At 41.4% G+C, this 18,937-nt stretch overlaps 1 long non-coding RNA gene across 11 annotated transcripts in view; it reads right to left on the reverse strand.

Moving 5' to 3' along the window:
* LOC138116933 (uncharacterized) overlaps positions 1–18,937 on the reverse strand; it is a 118,450-nt gene that overhangs the window by 64,881 nt on the left and 34,632 nt on the right. For 6 of the 11 annotated variants that reach the window (XR_011154416.1, XR_011154412.1, XR_011154410.1 and 3 more), the window contains exons 2-3: positions 12,413–12,514; positions 10,242–10,320 (exon numbers count right to left, since the gene is read on the reverse strand). This is a non-coding gene — a long non-coding RNA (uncharacterized lncRNA). Of the gene's footprint in view, positions 1–1,112; positions 1,788–3,294; positions 4,320–6,444; positions 10,136–10,241; positions 10,321–12,412; positions 12,515–18,937 lie in introns of those variants that run through there. The other 5 variants (XR_011154413.1, XR_011154414.1, XR_011154409.1 and 2 more) reach the window with 5 other exon arrangements.

The raw sequence follows: 18,937 nt of genomic DNA on the forward strand, positions 1-18,937 counted from the left end.
CAGTGCCTGGTTTCCAAGCGTTTTTTATCTCCGGTGTGAAATTTAGGCTGACAAGAATCAGCTCTTCCCACGCCGCAGCTCCGCGCCGGCGGCCGGGCGGGGCCGGGAGCTGCTGCCTGCCCGAGCCCTGCTCACACAAGTGTGCAGAGCACATCTGCCTGGGCTCTGGCAGCTGGGGCCGTGTGGCCAATTCAGCGTCAGAGAGTGAAATTAACGGTAAAGAGTTTAATTGTGAGTAAACAATACCGCATTACGGAGCGGTAAACACAGCAGCAGGGACTGAAGGGCCGAGCATTCAATCACAGATGTGGCCGCTCCGGTGCTTTCACGAACGATCTCCCTCCCCGTCTGTGCCGTCCGACCGGGCTGTCGGTCATTTACAGCCGCTGCCCCTCCCTCCTGCCCCGCCCGGGCGTGCGGATGCCCCTGGGGGGTGCGGGCTGCCCCGAGCCACTGCGGCTCGGCCACTGCTGGGGGAACGAAACGCTGCCCACCGCCCACCGCCCACACCTAGAGATGGGCAAACAGCTTGAGCAGACAGCATCAAGAGCGTGCCAGACACCTCTAATATTTTATATAACGTTTATATAACGTTTATATAACGTTTCTTTCTTTAAAATTGCCAGCTGACTAAATGTGTGTGTCACCCCCTCACAAACATATAGGCCTGGGAAGCCTGGGTACAGATGATTTGGGAACAAGGAGTTGGTAGACATGAATAATTACCCAGATCCTGAGTGTCCTCAAACATGTTGTTTCAGCTTATTGGGGGTAAATCTGAGGAGCTGGAGCAGCTTCTGCCATGGCCACTGTGCCTTAGTTTCCTTCTTCACAAAATGGGAAGAGTTCTGATTCCCATGAGCAGGAGGCTGTGGGGATTATCTGCAGATCCTCTGAGATGGTAAAAGACACACTAGCTGAATAAAGTTTATGAGGGAAGATACTGAATTCTTGTTCATCATTTTGTTTCTTTCTTTTCCCTTCGCTCGCATTCTCATTGCTTATTGATTTTTGTTTCCAGCTGACATACGAGCGACAGCCTACATTAAGACAACAGCAACTGAAGCATCAGGAAAGTCAACATCACTATATACTGTTAAGAAATCTGCTGTTTGATGATGCACATTTACCACTCCAAGAAGTGCCTTAGGGAGATACAACCACTTCTGAAGGGGGACTAGAACTAGGTGGGTGGGCTTCAAAAAAACACTGCTCTGCATAATGTCCAGTAGGAGAATCTCTTTCAAAAACAGTGAGATGGATGAACTGTCATCAACCCACTTCATTCCCTGCTTTGCAGGACACTCATAAAATGGGCAAAGGACAGTTCTGGTTTGTTCAACATATGATAAAAATGCACAAAAGATGATTGACATGAAGAAACTGCAAGCGTGCTAAACTAAACATTTGCTTCTGGAAGCACTGATCTACTAGAATAACTCAGTCGTGTGTATCCTCTAGTTGCTGAAAGACTAACCACCACTTTAAAACAATTGAAATCCCTATATATTATGAGTATAAGCTCTTAATTAATTTACCATTTTACATGTATCAACAGCTAGACAAAAATGGAGCTTAACAGCAGTTTATCTTCAATCAGGTTTTGAAGCCAACACAAATATTTCTTCATTTCACCCTGCTTTTGACTCACTATATGAGTAGAAGCAAAAGGGCCCAAACCACTGCTGACATTAATGTCATAAAAGGTGTAACCTGGCTTAAATCAGTGCCATTGACTCTTCTTGTGCCAGCAGTGAACTGGGATCTCTGTCTTCACTCGTGACACTCTGCAATTAAGAGAATTTGATGTAAGAATAATTATGAATGAACTCACAAGACTCTCACCCTTTAATGAAGTGTCACAGGCAACAGGCTTGCATGGTCCCAAGGCTGCATTTCGATTGCTAGGCAGAGACATTCCCCCTTACCCTTTATGGAAAATCAACTGTGCTCTCTTAACAAACACACATGCACTGTACAAACCCTGCACAGAGGCTTCCACCGAGGTGCTCCCACGTCTCTTGAACCCATAGTGGAACAGGAACCTCTGCTCTGGGCTGGCAGCAGCTCCTTCCCATAACACAATCCACGGAGGGAGCACATCTCCAGCTGGGCTTCTCCATGCATACGATACACTCATTAAAGCTACTAGAGGTGCAACTGAACAGAAAGGATTAAAAACAAAAACACGAGCTAACTAAGATACCACCGCCTTCACACACACACACACAAAAAAAAGGTTAAAAAAATTTAAAAATAAAAAGAGGAACATGTGTAGGAATGAAGGATTCCCCTGCTTTTTCTGTCCAGGCTTTTCTGTTGAGATTTTCACCAAGAACATTATCAGGGTTTGTGCTGATGAACAGAGGCACTACATACTTTGATTTGGCTATTGCATTAGCTCTATACCACCAGGACTCTTAGCCTAGGCTTGACTTGAGCAGGTAAACAAGGAATTTCCTCCAGCTTTTGCCATTCAGTTCAATACAAATATTAGTAAGTCAACTCTCCAAAATCCACATGCTCAAACCTGAGGAATGGTTACAGAAGGGCAGGCGTCTTCAACAGACTCAAGTGAAAGGAGAGGCAACCTTCCTGAGACAGCTGGTCCATATTTCTATTCTCCAGTTTATTCAGTCTTCCACTGATTATTTCATTAGCTCTTCACTTTTTTAATGAGTGTAATTCCACAACTCCCCAAGCATGCACACTACACAGCCTGTCCCTAGAAATTAACTCCCTCTGCCTTGTATAAAGCTCCCTCACTAACAGACTGCTCCACACTGTATGCACATATCCATGTGACTAACACAATTTGCCAATTTGCCAAAGGGTAAAAAACTCTAAGCTCCCTTTATTTGTCTTGCTGCTGAGTGATCTCAGCCCCAGTGACTACGAGTCAAGCAGCGAGCTGTGGGGAGATGCCATGCTGCAGCTAAACTCACCTCAGCTGCAAGCAGCAGAGCTGCCATCTTGCTAATCAGCTTTAATTTAGCTGTCTCACAGCTTCATAAGTAAATAAAGACTTACTTAGTGTCAGAAATATCAGTATTTAACCGTAGAGTTTAAAAAGTATGGTAATTAAAAGAGTGCCACAAGTCACAGCTCTGTGCAATCCTAACAGATTGTAGGGTTTGCCTTTTTGAACCTCTCAGCACGTTTAGAAACTTGAGTAAAACAACAAAAGGTGTTAATAGCTTTAAGGGGAGCACCATGCTGATAGATTACCCATTATGGCTATCCACTCACAGCGAAATGGCAAATAGGTTTGATCAATTCGATTTTAATGTAAAGTAGAACTTGAAAAAACCAGCAATGAGCAAAGAGAAGACCTTTTGTTGCTAATGTGTCTGAAAAAAAGCACTTAATTGAGGTCATAATAATATTAGCAGTTATATACCATCAATAATTCAGCCTTATTTATTACTACATGGTAAAGTTCTGTCAAACAGTAATCGTTCAGGCTTTGTTATACATGTTAACATGAAGCTAGCTGTTGGATGATTGGTATATATTTCACCAGCTGCTCAAAACTGCGGGATAGCAAGAACTAATGATATTCTTTCTTGGTCCTTGCATTACACAATAGTTAATTTGCTGCATGCAGAAATATACGTTACAAATATAATAGTCCCACATAAAGTATGCATAATAAAAAAAGCATTATATCTGAAACAGTGACTGACTAATCTTGCCTGAGCTATCTGTCATATGGAAAACAATTTCAATTCCTGCATGATTTAGTACTCCTACAGCAGGAGAAACATAAATTCTGCCTTTTCACACAGTTCTAGTCACCTGTGATTAGTTATCTTTAAAAAATCTAAACGAACGTATAATTGTACAATTATAGATGCAAACTCCAGTGTTAAAATTTAAAATGTATTAGTCTCGTAAAATGGCTCATTAATCTCTGGGTCTTAAAGGACATACTTGTCCAGTAATGAGCCAAATGCAGGAAATATGTGTGTGATGGTGGATGGGGGAATTTTACTTCATAAGTATCTTTTTTTTTTTTTTTTTTTTTTTAACCTTAGAATAATTTTATTCCTGTAAAATCTGTTTACCAAACACAAAGAAGTTGTCAGTGACAAAATCAGTTGTAGTTCTCTGGTCATTAACTATGGAAATAAGCTGTTTTGAAGAGATTAGTTTTTCCTTACACACGATATTCATGGATTTATAACAGCTTTATAATTACTGACTGGAACTGCAACCAGAAAGGTTGGGCAGGAATATTGATCTCTCCGTGTCTGCTAATGACCACTTCTCCGCTGCGCTGATGGAAGGAAGCCTTCCATTAGATTTTTGCCACCTTCCTGAGGAGGAAAAAAAAAAAAAAAAAAAGCAAGGGGAAGAATTATAGGAAAAGAAAGATCATAGGGGCACCTGTGAAAAACAAAACGTATCCCACTTAGAGGCTGTCAGGCAGCGTTTGGTGCGGACAGTTCGGGAGCCCAAATCCAGGGGCGGAGCGCGGGGCAGGGCTCGGGGGCAGCGGCGAGGGAGCGCCGGGGGGTGATGGATATGGATGCGATCCCCGTGCGGGGGGAGCCGGCAGCCCCTCCGGGAGCTAATCCACTTGGCAGCAGTGAGATGGCTCCTTGAAGGAGCTAAAGTAGACTGACACAATGGCCTGCGAGGCATTAAAATGTAGGAATTAAAAACTGTTAAATTGCACAGAGGGATTCTTAACCTCAGCCCTTTGGCAACACAGTGATGTTTCTTCCCTTTTCTTCTCCCTTGCCTCTTCTTGAAAGTGCCATACACAGTAGATTTTCTTTTCTTTCTTTCCAAATGCCTCACTCATCAGACCACACTAATTCTGGAGGCCAGTTCCCTGCCCTACACAAACCTTGTTAATGACGGGAATAAAGCATCGGAAAGAGTGCCTCGAAAAATAACTCTGTCGTCTCCTGGCTGCTCCTAAAACAGCCATCACTCAAGAGCACATCTGGATTCATAGATCTGGATCTTTGGGTCCTGCAAATGTAAGAGCTCCAGACAAGCCTTCCTCTCCAACTGGGGCTGTGCAGAATCCCTGCACCATCTGAATGAGAAAGGTGAGGCTCTGTGTTGTTTAAATCGACAAGCAAATGTTCAAAACGATTTTAAACTGGGGCCAATTATGGTTTGCCCTGGAGCTTAAATGGATGTGGGCTTTTAAATTTCTTTTTGCCTTTTTTTTTTTTCTTTTCCTGAAACACAAGTTATCCTCAGGCTCAACAAACTGACATGTGGTTCCTGACAATAATAGGGTATCACTCAGCCACTTTGTAGAGAGCTGCCAAAAGAGACGACTCTTCTTCCCTAGCTGGTGGGTTGGTTTGGGGTTTTTGTTGTGTTTAAACAGCGTGACATTTTAAAAGTTATTAGAGCATTAATGCTGCTTTTTAATGAATAAAGCTTTATAAAACTACTGATATGGAATTAACATAAGTTTACCTCTGAATGCAAGTATCTTTTTTTTCTATTTTACTATCCATTACTTCATTAAATCAACACTGAAAAAGACTAGCCTTGCCAAATTTCTCACTGCACATTCCACTGTTTGCCCATGACAGTATTTGAATGTGCTTATTATTTCTAGTAAAGCCCTTATCATTTTCACTGTGAAATTTAAATCACCCTGATCCAACTCTTCTTAGCTAAAGTCAGCTTTATCAACCACAAGAGATGTGGGATTTTAAATAGATCTGAGTAAATTCACATTGTTTGGATAAACTCATTCCGGGGGTTCAGCAAATGAAAGCTGAAATAGATATGTATTCCAAGGAGGTTATGGACTGCTCAAAAACAAAGAAGTTAAAGCATAATTAAAAAAAGAAAAAAAAGTTAATAGTATCAGTATCTTTTTAATGAAGGCATTCACGGACCAGATTTTGAATTGGTATTTCTGTGCCTCCACAATAATCAAAGTGAAAAGCAAAAAAAAAAAAAAAAAAAAAAAAAAACACCAACCAAAAAAAAAAACCACAACCCAAAACATTAAACTGTTTACACAAAGATATTTTTTTTTCTACAATCCACTCTGCTATGTTATCTGGTCAGTGTTGTGCTATCAAAAAATGTTAAGGGCTGCATTTATGCATTATCCCACAATTTAAGTAACTGTGTATCATGTATATTTAAAACCATCTCTCTGTAGTTTTAATTATCTCAGTCTGCAGGGACAAAACGCAGCTCCCATGCCTGAGATCGAAATGAAAGTGCTGCATGCTGACAGCTAAGATGTCTGTCCTAGCTTGTTGAGATTTCCTGTAAAATTTGCATTGAAAAGGCAGCTTTAAATATACTTAAAATAAAAAGAGCATTTGCATCTAATTTGCTACACTTGCAGTATTAAAGTTTTATCTGAATAAAGACATGTCAAATGGATTTATATAGTTAAGCTGATAGCTTTTAAAGTCAACACAGTAACATCAGCTAAATTCAACAAAGTAATGGCAGCAGCTAATGGCATTTATTAGTTTATCATCATTTACTTAAAAACCATAACACAGATCATTTTATTTTCACATTACTGTTTGTGATTCTTTGACTCAGTTTGTATTGATTCCACAAATTATGGCAGAAACTGACATTTATCTAACAGAGTTTTCCAAGCTATAAATGTTGGCTTTAGCGGGAAGCAATTGAACACTTGCCACACAATGGTTTGAGCCATGCTAGAAACAACCATCTTCAAATAAACACATTTGGCAACCATTTTAAAATACGATTGTTCCTTGTCTGATAATGACAGAAGGGTTTTTGTTACTGATAAGGCTCTTATTACAAACCACTGCCTATGTAATCTACAGCTTGATCACACAAAGTGCTAAGCACGCTCACCCAACCCAGCAAAGAGCTGAAGCATTAAGCTTTGTTTTGAAGATATGCATATTAACAAGCAAGTCTTTTTACAGTACTTCTCTTCTGCAGACGTCAAAGAACTTCACAAAAGAAATCATCGCTGTTTACACAGGAGGAAACTGAGGCTGATAGAATCCAAATCACACCCGGTGCTGCAGCGGGACTTGATGATGGGAGTCCCAGTTTAGTATTCTGCACGCTATGTTTTACTGCTACTTTACCCTCCTGACTTTAGAGTGTCATCATCACTTGCCCAGACTTCAGTGGAGCTACCTGCCAAAAGTACACACTTACGATAAAGATTGTTGAAGGGTCCAGAATGTTACAGAATAGGTTATTGGCTCTAAATCCATGGTAAAAAGCAGGGCTTGTGCTTTATACTCTCAATTCTGCTATAGCAGTCTTTATACCCCTCTTTGTAGCCTAAAAATTTACCACAAAATGCTGAGCAATATTTTATTGCCACCATAAAAACTAGGCACACACATATCTTGGTTTGTAAATACTATGGGTGTGGGCACCTACATGTCAACACTCAGTTTTACAACTGCGTCTGAAAATGACATCAAAAGTTTCCAATCATGAGATCTACTCTTGTCCTTGGTGACATCCATGCCTGTACTTCAGTGGAAGAAAAAAATCCAGCTGAGCTGGAGATAGGATTTATTTTCAGAACTACGCACGAAGGTCAACATTCTTGCTAACAGGAGGCCCATGTTTAACTCCCCATGTCATATCCTAAACCTTTAATTCCAAAGAATCACCAGCTTCTCTCTTTTTTTCTCTTTGTTTTTGGGGTTTTTTTGGTGTTTGTTGGGGTGGGTTTTGTTGTTTAGTTTGGTTTAGTTTTTTGGTTTGTTTTTTTTTTTTTGTAGCAGACCATATTCCCAAGAAAAGTGACAATCACAAGTCACATTTGGCAAGAATTTGAAATGATCATGCTTTGTTTCATGCCATTTATTATAATTCTCCCACAGCAATGGGCTTTGTTCTTCTGTGTCCTCACCCTGAACTCTGGCTTCTCTTTCAGCACACATTTGTAATTCTCCATCCCTGGGCTGAAGAGCACAAACCTCTGGCTCACCAGAACAGCCTGAGACAGCTGGAGCAATCTTTTCTGAGGCATACCCATCCTTCTTGAATCACCACCTCACAGCTGGCCAACCTTCTTATGTGTAAGTGCTGGATCGGGCAAGAAGGAGAAAGAAGGAGCTAAAAACTGTATTGACTTTCACTTGGAGCCCCAGTCTGACCTCATTCAAATCAACAGGAATTCTGTTCTGATTTAAGCAGTGGCTGGATCAAGTATATACAAAGTTTTATTTTATTGAAGATTACTTGTGAAAAACTGCTGCAAAAATTTAGTTGGGGGAAAAAACGTAAGTAAAAACTTTATCTATTTTGCTGTATAGGCTCTCTTCCTCAGCTCAAGGAACAGAGTTGTAACCTACTAAAGATGCACACCATATTTTACAGCTATTTCAGTCATGCTGGACAGAATGACAACCCCAGAAGTTTCCATTGTGCCACAGAGACATGATGTGTTCTCCCTGGGACTGGAGGGGAGACAGTCTCTCTAACAAGACACCTCTGGAGAGGAATACTATGGCTCAAGCGTTCTGAAACAAAAGCCCAAGACCTGGACAGCACTGCAAACAGCATCACTGCTTAAGAAGTAGGGCAGCTTAAAGGAGGAGAGAGAGTTCTATTCAAAGTCAGAGAGAAAAAAAACAACCTCTTGGTTTCCATCCAAATGCAAATAGAAGGCCAACAGTAGCTGAAGAACTGGTTCCTGCCAGCTCCACCTGAGGAACAGGACATTTTGCACAGTAGTAGTTAGAGCCTCCAGATAGCTTTGAGGTACAGCCCCTAAGCAGATCAGTTTGACCTGAAAACCCCAGGGCATGGGAGAAGTTTCCCATCCCTGATCACAGACATGGGCTGGAGGAATTCTCCTGAGCACAGATCCCTCTAGAGTGACACAAAGCAGAGCAACCTCACTGGGTTCAGGTCATTTCAGTTGCACCTCCCTATGTTATGGTGAGTTTTCCTCTTAATTTCAATCATCCTATGCTTCAGACAGCTCATTGCTAACTTGTGCTAGCCACGACCATTCTCCACTTTCGTTCTCCCCCACTGAGACCCTTCCTATCCCACACAGGAATGAAACAACAGCACCCCAGCTGGTGTCTACATGGTAGCAGGCAGGATAATGTCAGCCAGATACAGGGCCACATCCTCAAACGATGCAAATTATCCTAACTTCATTTACTCCAGTGGAGCTCTTGGTGTTTTCTATCAGATAAGGATGTGGACTTTAGCATTAATCATGTGCAGAGAAAAATCCCACCATTTCAAGCTTCATTATGAAACAAGTGCTACATTAGCACTGAGCATGGAAAATCTCAGCATTTCCCTTTAATGATCTTGAAGATTATGTGCAGCAGGAAAGAAGAAGTGGAAAATCTGTCATAAATATCACTGAATATTTTTAATAGCCGAAAACTAGGCTTTCTTTAACACTCTCGCCTGAAAAAGAAACCTGGTGACTATTCATTAACTAGAAGCAAGGGGATTGGTTTGTCATTATACTATGTCTGTGAGAGAGCACACAATGGAAAGACAAAGTTCTCAAGCCCAGAGAAAGCATAAGCTAGTAAAAAAAGTAGATAGACAAGCATAGATATTTTAAAATATAGTATGTGTAAGTATGGAAACAACTGAAAAATCTCAGGATGCACTTATTAAATATTGTCTGTAGTAGCCTGTTCTTTTCTCAGCCTCGGCAACCCTTTTAGTCACTACACATCATCATCTGATGGCACCAGGAAATACCTGCGATGGGGACTTGCTTTCCAGCATCTCTGGTGACAGCTGCAGACAGGTTACATGAGTGGAGGCTGCAGTGGACTCCCCCCACTCCCTGATCTTGTGTAGTAGGTGCACAGAACACCGTAATTCTAGGCAGGCATCAGAGGCTGCTGCTCGAATTGAATGTTACTTTAACTTTGCGATGAAAGGAAACGTTCCTCAAGCCAACCTTTTCCAAGCCCTGGTCCATGATCAGGCACTATCCCAGTTCATGCTCCAGTTTGTGTGCGTCTCCCACACCTGAGGTTGGCTCAGGCTTGAAGAAACCCTCTGACACCATCCATCCTGACCTCAGAACAAGAGGCAGAGTTCCAGTTCCTACCAAAGCAGCCATGGAAATGGAAGATGTTGCAGCTGTGTGCACTATCTCAGCAGGCTCTTATGAATCTAAGGCATACTGACACAAAACCTTGAGAAGAGTCCATGTAATGAGAGTAATGTTTGACAGGAGGACATAAAGAACTAGTCAAGAAGGTTGTAGCTGTGATAGTGTTTCTACAAAGAGATGAACTTACTTCCTTAGATGGTTGTGTGAAGTAAAAGCCTCTTCTCTCTTTCACAGGAACTGGAATTCTATTAATTACACGTTATTTGCTAAAAAGAAATAAACAAAAAAAATGTGGTTGAATATTGTCCTCTATGGGAGAGGAACTAAGTCAACATGTAGTGCTGCATTTCACTGAAGTTTTTAACAAAATGAATACCCCAGAAGGCTTCGCTTGAAGAAAGGAACTGTCAAGTACTACAACCTTTATAAAAATTATCAGGTTACTTTGAATGCATTTGGGTGACGGTTACAAGAGTTTTTTGCTTGGCTAAATTTTATTACACTCCCTAATCATGCTGCCAAACATAATTTCATTTGCTCTTGTCTACAAAAAAATCTTAGTGTCTCCATTTCCACAAAACTATATCCACCTTGTATTTTCATCCATAAATCTTTGAATTTAGGAAAAACAGCCCTTTTTTCTTTTTCTTTCTTTCCTTCTTTTTTTCCCTTACAGACTTTTGCCCTCTTTTTGGAGTCAAACTTTTTCCAAACAAACAAAAAAAAAAAAAAAAACCAACCAAACCACAACAACAAACCTTTTTGAGAAAGAAAGGAATGAATATGCAAACTACACAATTACAAATAGACAGATAGGAAGAATAACAATAGGATTGTAATTAAAACATTACCATTTAGTTTATGGACTGATTTCATGCTCCCCTTCTCCAGTCTTTCATTTAGAGTTGGAGGGAGCAACAGAAATCCCTTGGTCTCAGCTGCTAAACCAGTAAGGCCTAAGACTTACAAAGGAAGTCAGTTCTATCCATGCACGGCCTGTGAGCTCCCATGTATGTGTTTACTGAAGGATGGTTCCCACACAGCCATTACATTGCATTTTTTAATACCAAAAATTCAGGTCCTGAGAAACTGTTTTATTCGCTTATTGTCAAATAATGCACCAAGCTGAAAAAACTATCTTCAGTAATCTGCTAATCAGTCTTTCCTACTATGGTCTATTCTATTGTCTGCATTTGAGATAATGAATATTAAAATTGCACAATTCATCCCACAGGGTGTTTTTCAAATTATGCAGAGCACAATAGAATCCATTTTCTTGCTGTTGAAATTCCGCCTTCTTCAGGGTGGAAACACAGGAGATATGGATGAGTGGAACATAACACTGTGCAGCAAAGAGGGGAGGAGAAACCCACGCCAAATATAGCAGGGCAATCCTTTAATCCTACAGAAAAATGAAAAGGTTCTTGGATCTTTGCAGCCTAATTTGATATCATCAGCCACTGTGCACAAAATCAACCACGTCTGTGTGTAACCCACAGGTGGCCAGATCTGTGCAAACTGAGCAGGTTGTGTAAGGGGTGCCAAGATCAGCATGCACGTTCCAGACCCTCACACGTGTACTCTGATATATGTGCAGGACAGGAAGGGCTATCTTATATGAAGACAACAAGCACATACTCACATGCATGGGTCCAGAAGGCAATCTAAACAATCTAAATTATAGAATACAGCCCCAGAGGGGTGAAAAGCAGCATCAGCCCGGTTAGGTGCTGAGCAGGTATCCCAAAATGTCTGTTCTCTGGAAGCAAGTGAACAACACAGGATTTCACTGTAGTTTGATTTTATAATAATGTTGTTTCCATTAATTAAATAATAATTATTTAGAATGGCAAAAATTCACAGACAGTAAATTTGAACAGAACTTCTGATAGTAATCTCCAAGGGGCAAAACTTTTGGTGTGTTTGGTGAAAGGCCCAGACTGAAAGGGTTTAAAAACTTTACCTCAAGGAACTTCCAGCTCCAGAGTCAAACAGAAACTCTTTTCAAAATCCTATCCTGAGCTGCTTGTTCATTTATAATTGGATAGTTAGAATACTTAGCTCACATTTCCATGTTTTTTTCAGACCAGAAGAGAACCTCCTACATTTCATTCAAAAACCAAAACCAGAAGCTGCTGTGATGGGGCAGGCATAGAGGCTGAGTAAGACCATACTCTGCAACTTCAGTGGTAGCTCAGCATCCCCTTCCCTCCCATCCAGAACTTCTCTGACCTGGCAAGATTGGGGTTTTTAAAAGAAATGGAAAAATGCAGTTTACCATGTTAACATCCCCCCTTCTTTAAGATATACTGTACAGGTCATAACTTATCCTTTTTAATAAAAAAGAAATAAATTTACCTTTTGAGTGTCATTTCTGACCACTGCTGCCCCATTTCTAAAGCCACGGGGCTTCACAGTAGACAGCCTGATGGAATTCCACTTCACAGCTTAATTTTCCTCCTGATAAAAAAGACAAAAAGTTCCTTTCAGTAAAAATAAAATTTAATATGGTCCGCAAATTTGATATATTACAACCTCCGACCTCAGCTTAATTGTTCACAAAGGGCTACCGGTACCACTGGCAAGTAAATGACTTCTACAGAGTGTTGCAGCTCTGATAGCTGAAGAGAAGGGGAGCAGCAGTCTGACAGATAATCAAAATTTTTAATGTGAACCATAGTGAGAGAGGTTACTCAGAGCACAGCCAGACTGTAGGAGCCTTCTGCAGCTGCCATAGTAGCTCCTTAGGATGAGAAATGCTTAAACATCATCCTCACTCAACTTCGTTAAGTGTTGCTGCTGTTAGTCACCAACCGATGGAGTCTGACTCTTTACAGCAGCAGACAGAAACAATCTGGGATCTGCACAGACAGAAACATGCTACTTAAATTTCTTTGAGGCCAAAGCTGCCCCAGTTCTGTGGCCCTCAAGAGCTTTTATTAGAGTTTGACATGGAACCAAAGGAAAGAGTATGAAGGCAAAAAGAAAAGAGTGATACAAACACACCCACCACTGGCCCATGGAGGCTGACCTTTTAAAGGCTACTGCAGAGAGCAGGATTTTAGTGAGGCAGCTGGGTCTCCCACAGCTCACACAGGTTTGCAAAGGGCCATAGAGGATAAGACAAAGGCTAGGTAGCAGAGGGCAAGGGGGAAGAAGCGATGTTTGTCCTGGCCGTTTTGATTTGAGAAGTTAGGAAAAGACCAAATTTGTCCCCGACTCTCCTCACCACGTGCTGTCCTGATGAAGTCCACAGAGACCTATGTGCACTCAGAGCTGGTGTGCAGAGAATGAACCCACAGAGCTGAAGGGACCATATCACCAAACAGGTCCTTACAGCCTTTTTCTACTGAGAGCACACAAAACAAATTACTCTGTGGCTGGGAGGACAGCATGACCCATAAGCTGATTTACCTCAATGTCTTTATTATATTGGACAAAAGCAGGAAAATCACATAGCTATTCCCATAGCTGATTTGCTTGCTAAAGGAAAGATGGGTCAGGGGCCTACACAGGTGAGCAAATGCTCCCCTGCAGAGTCTAAAACATTCTAGTTGCTCCAGGATATTGAGAAGCCAGCAGCAACAAAAAGCATTTATTTTCTCACTGTTAATTTGGGTTACACTTTACAGGAATATAACACAACAAATGAGTATACTGAATAAAAATACAGTACCACATGCAAATGTGTCTATAAAGAGAGGGCACTTGCTGACTGTATGCATGCATTTACACTTTACCAGGCAAAGGTAAGATGTACTTATACTGAGAGTGCTGAATGAAGTTTCTTCCTTCCCCTCCTGATTCAGTGTGGGGTCAACAACATCAAACAGCTCCCACAGAAAGCACTTGCAGCCACCCCCAAGACCACCAACAATTGCATTTGGCCGGGCAGCTGTTGTTCACCCTCAGGGTATGCTCCCCAGTGGGCTGCCACTCACGAGCTAAGGCAGCAGCACGAAGGAACCCAAACTGTGTTCTACCAGGAAAAGGAATTATAAACCTGCCAGCTGAGAGCATAAATGCTTGATGCCTCCTCCTCAAAACATGGAAGGCAACAGCAACCTCTGTGCCAACCTGCATGGGCACTCCCCAAGCCATGTAAGGGTCCATCTTCTGTAGGATGACTGTTGTGAATACACACCTGAGGAGCAGCAGCACCACCCCAGCACACTAACTCTGCTACGCACCATCGACAATCGTGTTTGGCTTCCAGACAGGCAAAAAGGACAGTGAAAGCTATACCTGTCTTCTTGCTGGTGAAAAGCAGCTGAGCTACCCACATGTGCAAACCAAAGGGAAAGGACATTTCCAGATCAGAAGGTGTCTGCAGTTCAACAGAGCCAAAATCACCAGCCTCTTTCTAAATTAGGGATGCTGATATATCCAGCAGCAGCCACTAGTAATGTTAGCTGTCTCAGTGTCACTGGAAAGCAACTACCAAAGCCTTTAGAAGTTCATATTTCAATTTTAAAGCTGAGGCTATTTTAGCTAATGTCCCCAAGGCAATTGTCTGGTCAAATGTCAGAGTTTATACTGCTAAAGGAAATCACTATGTTTATGAGCTCTCTGCAGTTTGGGAACCACGTTAAGCCCTGTTTGAGTTTCTCAGATTATAGTGTGTTGTGGATATATCTTTTTTTCCCTGTGTTTGGAACATATCTCAATCTCCTTGTATTCCTGTGAGCCATTGAAAATATCTCCCTCTGTCATGTTTAAATGAGCTTCATCGCTGTAGGATTTTTCTCCACTAATTCACTTATTAAAAAAGAAAAAATCTTTCAATTTATGTTGTTTCTGTATGTGTCCGATATCCTGCAAATTGGTAATTTATTTTCTTTTCCATTAGCAAAACATTGCTTGAATTTTGGTGTTTTATGACTAATGCCAAGCTTCAAACTTTAATTTGACTCTGACACCCAAGATTCCCCTTCCCTTTTGTCTCGCTGGGCTTCTTGGCGTTTTTGCCCTACTCACTTCATTACTGACACGAGGGATTGGTTGTTTTGCTTCGGCACAGGCACAGTTCAGGTGTTACCTGTGGCTGCAGAGGAGCTCTGTCAGCTGCCTTCCACATGAGTTTCACCCTGCCCACGTTCATGTGCTGGTTGCACCTCAGTGATCCACTGGCCACATAATTTGGTCTAAGGCATTTGGAGTCTTACGTATCTACTCAAGTAATGTGGCTTGAAAGCAATTCTTGATTTGCAGACTTTAAAACCCCATATTTTCTCCACCACTACACTAAAATACTTGTTCCTCTGCCAGGCCTGAGTCGTTAAAACTTTTTGCCTTTTTTCCTAGCAGTGGGCTTGTTCTCAGGTTTTTAATGTCTCCTCTAGTTTGGGGTTTATACATTTCTGAGTGTCATGACACCTACGAGCGAGCACCAAATTCCATATACAGCTAATCCCACTGAATTTGTCAGTTCAAAGAGCTTGAGATGCCCAAAAATACTACAGAAATGTGGTTTTTTAAGTTTGGTCTTGACAGAAGACTTGGCCAGAGAAGCTGGACTGCTACACGATATGGAAGTACTGATGATAGACGTAAATGTGAAAGTTCCTATTTCAAGGAGCTTTCTTCCCAAAGCTTTTAACTTACATGCCCTACACTTAATTTTGTTAATATTAAAGGCCACTTCTAGAGCAGCCTGTATTGAAGACTATTCTTTGCAAAACCCAATATAAATAACACGCTATCTGATGAAAAGCTACACCTTTAAACACAGAACAGAATGAAGTCACTTTTCTATTTCCAGAAAAGACAGTGGTTCCTCTCCTCCACGCTCCCAGTCCCCTGTGTGTACATGACCGGCAGTGACACAGGGCTGCAGCACCCAGCACCCACCCACACACAAGAGCTCCCATGTCTGAAATAGGACAAAGTAAAAGGAGCATTTTAGTAGCAAGAGAGAGAGGGCAATAATGTACACAGTATAGTTTTTCTTCCTATAGTCAAAGGTTTTGTTGTTGTTTTTTTTTGTTTTAGCTTTCTTCTCCTCATATTTCTGCAAGATCTTCCCCATCTTTGAGAAAGCAACAGGTAACAGATGCTGACAAGATAGCACTGAGCTAAGCCTGGAAGCTAAATTTTCTGATTATCTTTCATGTAATGAGCATCTGTACTTTTTAGATTTATTTATCTAAACAAGTACCTTAATTTCCTTCTGGTATTTTTTTTCTTCATATTATTGGCTGACACCCAAGTAGGCAAAGTATTTCAGTGCCATCCCATTTCTAGGTTCAAATAAAAATTGAAAAAAATAAAAAAGAAAGAAACAGTGTAAGGTTGATCACACACTTGTTATTAAGTCAAAGCCGGATTCAAGTGTTTGTGTGAGGTAGAATTATCTCATTCTTTTTGTCTGTGTCTTTCTGTGATCTACCAGTCAAGTATGTGATTGGATTTCAGCTCAACAAAACCTTAAATTACACACCTATTGTGCCTGAGCTAAGCCTAGTTTCACAGCACTGGAGAAGGCTCCTCACTGCTCTTTTGGCACTGTTCGATCTGGCTTCTGCTATCATCCGCAGGTTGATGAATGAGTAATAGGATTAGAAAGTCTCATCTCTGAAATGCTATAATTGTCACATTTGGTGAATTGACAAAGGCCTGGGTGATGGAGAGGTGCTCCATAATGTAAAGTCATACGTTCAACCTGCACTCACTGGCCAAGGCTAAGAGAATGGGAGGAATAAAAAGAATCCCTTCAGCTCCCCATTTGTCCAACATACACAGATATGTCACCCTCTAAATTAACCTTCTATGCACGAGTTTGTTGGAAGGCAGAGTGCTCTGCCTCTTAAAGGCTCTTATCTCTCTTCAAGGAAGATGATATACTTGTTGATTCTTTGGCTAGTGCAGGAGATTAAAAAGTCTAGGAGGGCTAGAGCAGGGGGCAGATTTTCTTGTCTTCCCCAGCAGTCTTCAATTCAAAACACCAGGGGAGAGATCTTCCCCCAGGCAAGCAGAAAAGAGCAGCTCAAGCCATGACTCAACGACTGGGGGTCTGAGCCTCTCTATTCATATGGACTGTCTTTCCATCCATGTTCTCAGGGTCAGTAGCACACTGGTTCTGACAGAAATTCCACACTTTTCTCTCTGTAGGCCCACCTATATCAGCCAAGCATCTGAAAATGGACGAAGTTTTCAGTGGCTCCTATTGCAAGTTTCTTTTAAAAGGGTAGATTTCCAAAGAAATTTACAAGCCAGATCTGTGTAGATGTGTCAGTAAGGTACATTAGGGACTTACCTGCCCAAACAGCTATGTGAACAGAGTATTGAACAGTTAACAGCAGAAAACAAACAGAAAGAAAAAATAGGTTTTACTTATCCTTTCTCCTATTTGCTATTTTAACTTCCACTGCTTACAAACAATGGCAAAATCCCTGTTTTTAAATAAAAGAATTAAAAAAATATAGAGGAGTAGCTCTCTCTTCTGAAGTACCATCATCACTGCCTTCTCCTGAGAAATGGCTTCATGCCATGCATACAAATTAACACAGAACTTTATTCCTGTTCACATTTTGTTAAAAAAATATCAGAAGCCAACATCACTTCTGCAGAAAGAATGTGTCCCCAAATGCTCTACAGATGCAGCATGTGAGGTCAACATTCACCATCCCCTTTCTCTGTCAGTGTGAGTTTCACTTTAATTACAAGTGCATGTTTTGCACATTGTAAAACTACCCCTGGCTCTGACCACCGTAAGAAAAAGAACATTTAGCTCAGGAAACAGTAGCTGACCCTGTCTGCTCTTTTTCTTCCTTGGCATCAGCTAAGACTATTAACACCTTATGTGTGTTGCCTGTGTGTCCCACATACGTGTGCTCTGCATCCATTTCATGCAGTACCTGTCATAAGTGCATACTAAAAGCTGCCTGCTGGGAATTCTCTGCTTTGTTTGACTCCTCTTCTTGCTGTCTTGCTTAGCTATTGAATTCATCTGCTTGACAGAGAAACCCTTTTACTTACTAAAAGCTTTGTCCTTGGAAAGCTGTGACATTAGACTTAAACACATAGAGGCCTTTTTCACCTCCCAGTTCACTTCCTAATTATTCATTCCCAACAGAGGAAATCAGGAGAAACCTCAGCAGCCAATGTAAACATTTTGTAGTGGAAGGCAATTTTTTTCGCCCCAAGAGCACAGTGTGACTATGATAGTTGAGCTCCTTATTGAGAAATTGCTCTGGTTTTTGTACAACAGAAAAATGGCGAATAATTTTTTTTTTTTTTTGTGGGAAAGAACTAAAACAGAGTAAAACAGACCATTTGATGGTGACTATTTTGCTCTGAGGGTCCTTTGCCAAATAATTTCAGAGAAAAGGTCCAAGTCTCCAATGTATGTTCCATTTACAATTTTCATTTCTTCCTTCCCAGATCAGAGCAGCTCTCCTATGAGCCCGAGTAGAACCTTGTAACACCGGATAAGATCACCCATTAGCTGCTGCTTTAGAGGTTTTCCACCTAATGTGGCAGCTGCTCTAAAGAATCACTTTCCACTAGAGCAGTGTGTCCCTGTGGGAGCACCTTCCCCACTTTTCACACACTCAAACTGAGACGGCCACCTTTCAGAGTACTTCGTTATTAATGGCTATAGGTGTCCTGCTCAAATAATTTGCAGAACAAGGGCTACAGCCAATATTTTTCCAGTCTCACTGTAACCTTAACTGCAACACACAATATTGGCCTGCTCCCAGGAACCGTCAGTGGGAAGCTCATACAGCAACAGGCCACCCACTTACTGTTTTCTTAGAGAAAGTTTGCCAGGAGTGATATGCAGCTTGCACCACCTTCCTGAAATGTTTCCACACTCCCCGGGCTTGCGCAGGTCTGCTCCTACCAACACCTCCCATTTCAAACTGCCCTGCTCCACCTCCT

The sequence above is a fragment of the Aphelocoma coerulescens genome, chromosome 11 (assembly GCF_041296385.1).
Source record: "Aphelocoma coerulescens isolate FSJ_1873_10779 chromosome 11, UR_Acoe_1.0, whole genome shotgun sequence".
Lineage (NCBI taxonomy): Eukaryota > Metazoa > Chordata > Aves > Passeriformes > Corvidae > Aphelocoma > Aphelocoma coerulescens.